Below are 4,616 nucleotides of genomic sequence, written 5' to 3'. Positions count from 1 at the left end.
CGATTACAGGTCACCAGAGAACTTCAATCTATACATCTAAAAACCACAAACCAGGCGAGAAATGTGGGTGTAGTGATGGATGCAGACCTAAACTTAGAAAAACACATTAAGACAATAACAAAGTCAGCTTACTATCACCTCAAGAATATTTCAAGGATAAAAGATCTGATGTCTCAACAGGACCTGGAAAAACTAGTCCATGCATTCATCTTTAGCAGGCTTGATTACTGTAACAGCATCTTTACAGGTCTACCTAAAAAATCAGTCAGACAACTACAGCTCATTCAGAACTCTGCTGCTCGAGTCCTCACTAAGACCAAAAAAGTGGACCACATCAGTCCAGCTCTGAGGTCTTTACACTGGCTGCCTGTCCGTCAGAGGATAGACTTTAAAGTTCTGATGCTGGTCTATAAAGCTCTGAATGGTTTAGGACCAAAATGCATCAGTGACCTCCTGACCCAGTATGAACCTTCCAGATCCCTCAGGTCATCTGGATCCGGTCTTTTATCAGTTCCCAGAGTCAGAACCAGACACGGAGAAGCCTCATTCAGCTTTTATGCTCCTTATATCTGGAACAAACTCCCAGAAAGCCTCAGATCAGCTGAAACACTCAGTTTATTTAAATCCAGGTTGAAGACTCACCTGTTCTCAGCTGCATTTGAATAAAGCACCAAATCCACACTTTTAAGCTTAAATTTCAAAACGTACATTTTAACTACTGATTTTATCTGTTTTGATTTTTGATGTTATATACTGTTTTGTTTGTTAGTTAGTTAGTTAGTTAGTTAGTTAGTTTGTTTGCTTGTTTTAATCAATTGTAAATCATACTTTTTATTTGTTTTTGTTTCTAATGTCTCTGTAAAGCACTTTGAATCACCTTGTTGTTGAATTGTGCTATACAAATAAACTTGCCTTGCCTTTTGAAAGCAAGGTGTGGAATTTCCTGCGTTGTTTTTCTTTTCCTTTAGAGTGTTGGGCCCGCTGAGCCTTTCCACAAACTTGTAAACCTCTTCTAAGATTGGAGAGGCTAGAAGGGTTTTCAGTTCCTGCAGAGTCTGGCTAATCTTGCTCTGGAGGGCATATATAGTGAAATGGACCTGTCTTATCTTTTCACTTAGCAGCTGATTTTGTGCTCTCTGTAGAATCAAGTCTGCTCTGTATCCCCTGACAGTGGATCCAAGGCGCGAACTCTTAGGAACAACTCTGCTTTGTCTTCATCTTAGGTTGAAACGGAGATGGTTCCTATAATCCGATAGTTTCCTTGATTCTCTTTCATACTCCCGCACCAGTTGAAGGGTGTTCCTCCCAAAATGTACGGCAATGTGTCTGTGAAGTTTCTCAGTCATCCAGGTCATCGTAGTCTAAGGAGCTTGGAAAGAAAAGCGTCTGGACTTCTTTAAGTTGCTTGAAGACGTTTCACCTCTCATCCGAGAAGCTTCTTCAATTCTAAGGTCAAATGGTGGAGAGTCCCAGATTTAAGCTCTGTGGGAGTGTCCCCCCAAAGAGGGACAAAGGACCCCCTGATGATCCTCTACCTAATCACATGAGCCAATGTGTGTAGGTCACAATCAGCCAGGGTTTCGGGTGAGCTCATTGTGAAACCTGGCCCCACCCTATCATGTGATTTCCTGAGGTCCGATGGCCCAGGGTGTGAGTGGGCGTTAAGGCGTCTGGGGAGGGAACTCAAAACTGGATTATAGATGGCAGACAGTTGGTGTCATAAACCACTGCCTCTGTTCAAAGATGGTCGCTCACAGTGGACATAAATGGCTTCTTTTACTCCTCTTTCAAGCCATCTGTCCTCTCTGTCTTTTAGTTATTTGACATTTTTAATAGGTTTTATTTATATTTTATGCATTTTTATTAATTAGTTCCAGTGTACAGGACTTTGTGTCATCTGTGGTTGTTTTATAAATAAAGATTTGGTATGGTATTTTCCATGCTTTCATCTAAAAAGTGCTTGTTCCAGTTTATTCCACTCATTATGTTTCTCTCCCCCTGCAGCACTTGTTTGAATGAGGAGACTGTAGGGAGGAAACCCTGGGCATCTCTGATTATGCTGATGCATAAGGAGAAAAAGTGGAAGGCAATCTCCTCTTGAAGAACAACAAAACCACTTCACATAGGTAATTCAACACAAGCACAGGACACTTCTGCCAAACCATATTAGTAGTGGGTCTGCACAGTGACATTTTAATGGTATATTTTTCTTGTTTTCCTCCCTCTGCTTTTAATCTCTTCTCTCAGTGTCAGATCCATTGTTCTCTAAGCCCCTTCTGCTGTTCTATTACTATCACAGACACACACACACACACGCACACACACACACACACACACGCACATGCATGCACACACACACAGATACACATGCACACACATGCACACACGCACATGCATCCACACACACGCACACACACACACACGCATACACAGACACACATGCACACACATGCACACACGCACATGCATCCACACACACGCACACACACACACACACACGCATGCACACACACACAGACACACATGCACACACATGCACACACGCACATGCATCCACACACACGCACACACACACGCGCGCATGCACACACACACACACACACACACATGCACACACACACACATGCACACACACACGCACACACACACACACAAACACACACACAAACACACACACACACGCAGTGCTACTACAGAGACGGGGGCGTATATGTGAGAAGAGTGGAGAGAGGCGGAAATTGAAGAAGAAGACTATAGTGGACATGATCACTCATACAAACAGACTTTTGTTCCAGGTCTGTAATTCTCTTGTGTTTGTTGAGAGAGGTGATAGAAGTCAGGCGGATATGATGATGTATCATCAGCATGTCATGGTCCTGGGCCATGCTGGCCCAGTATTCTTAGTTTTTGTGTGTTTTGTATTTTGTTCTCTATTTATGCCTTGGTTCCTAGGTCGTTTAGTTAAGATGTTCTTTATTTGGTTACCTCCTGTGTGCCCCTTTATGTATCTGTGAACCCTTGTTTCCCCTCCTTGTGTTTTATTCCATGTTTTCCGTTATGTCCGTGCTCTCTCCTCCTGTCTGAACCTCTGTGTACTTCCTGTTTTACTTTGACAGTCTCTCGTCAGTATGCGTCATGTTGTGTTCACCCCTGCCCTGTCTCGTTACGATTATCTGTGTCAGCTGTGTTCCCCATGTGCTCCCACTTCCCTCGTTTACCCTCTGTGCATTTATGTCCACATCTCCCTCAGTTCAGTGTCGCGTTCTCCCTCATGACTGTGTGCCCTGCCGTGTGTTTCCTCGTAAGTCAGTTCCTTAGTACTTCCCAGTTCAGTTTCATATTATTTTGTATCGCCGTTATCTTTTGTCAGCATTAAAGCTGTATTTTGAGTTCAGTCCTGTTTTCCACGTGAGTTTGCGTTTGGGTCCTCATCCTGCCTGCACACAGCCTGATCATGACACAGCATGAACCCAAGAAATGACTGACACTGTGGTTCTGTAGAGCAGGGTAACTGATTCATCTGTCGCATAACAAAACTAACCAAAACATCTGAGTACCAAAACATATTTTACAATCACAAACCTGTTAAAGGGTTAAATTAAAATCACAAATGAATTACATATTTGGTCCATTTTATTAGAGCTCATAAAATGAATAAAACCAAAAATATAGCACACTTACTTGTCTTAATTTCATTTTATGCTTTATGTATACAGTTACCTTTGGCCTGCTCTTGTGTCATAGCTTATCGTCTATTGAAAAATAGCTCAGAATTACAGTTACAGATATGGAGCTTAGTTGTGTTTTTTTTCTTTTGTATTTAAAAGGCCTAAATGAAATTTAGGCAACATTTTGTCTTCCTTCCTGTCTTCCTTCTCTCACCCCAACCAATCACAGCAGATGGCCCCGCCCCTCCCTGAGCCTGGTTCTGCCGGAGGTTTCTTCCTGTTAAAAGGGAGTTTTTCCTTCCCACTGTCGCCAAAGTGCTTGCTCATAGGGGGTCATATGATTGTTGGGTTTTTCTCTGTATCTATGAAGCGCCTTGAGGCGACTTTTGTTGTGATTTGGCGCTATATAAATAAAATTGAATTGAAATTGAATTGAATTTTTTATTTATTGTGTTTACAAGTCTTTGCTTTTCAAAACAAGCTAGTCAGTGGCAGAGAATTTACTGCCAAAGCAAAATTAAATCCAATAACTTGATTTCCCATCCTGCTGAGCTTCTTTGAACCTCACATCCACAGAGACTGAAACCTGCAGGTGCAGGAGTCACTGTTCAGGGATTTAAGTAAAAAACAATTCATTTTAATAATGCCAATGAAAACTTCTAAGAACTATTTTATCACCATATTATTAAATCCACCATAACCCATACCATTAAACCATAAGCAGCTACTGTAATGAGTGTCACATTTACTACTACTAGTACCCAACAATCCACCATACTGTAGATGCACAGAATCACCAAGATGTCTGAGAAAACAAAAAGTGACAGATGCACAAAAAGGGGTGAGGGGAGGAGAGTAGGAAGATAAACCTATAAGAAACAATGAGCTCATAAAGAACTGCATGGGAGGAGGAGCGTGGAGGAGATTACTTACTATATTAAATGAGAA

The sequence above is a fragment of the Perissodus microlepis genome, chromosome 6, assembly GCF_051167445.1.
Source record: "Perissodus microlepis isolate ML-2025 ecotype Zambia chromosome 6, ASM5116744v1, whole genome shotgun sequence".
NCBI lineage: Eukaryota > Metazoa > Chordata > Actinopteri > Cichliformes > Cichlidae > Perissodus > Perissodus microlepis.
Note: the sequence above shows the minus strand (reverse complement) of the source record.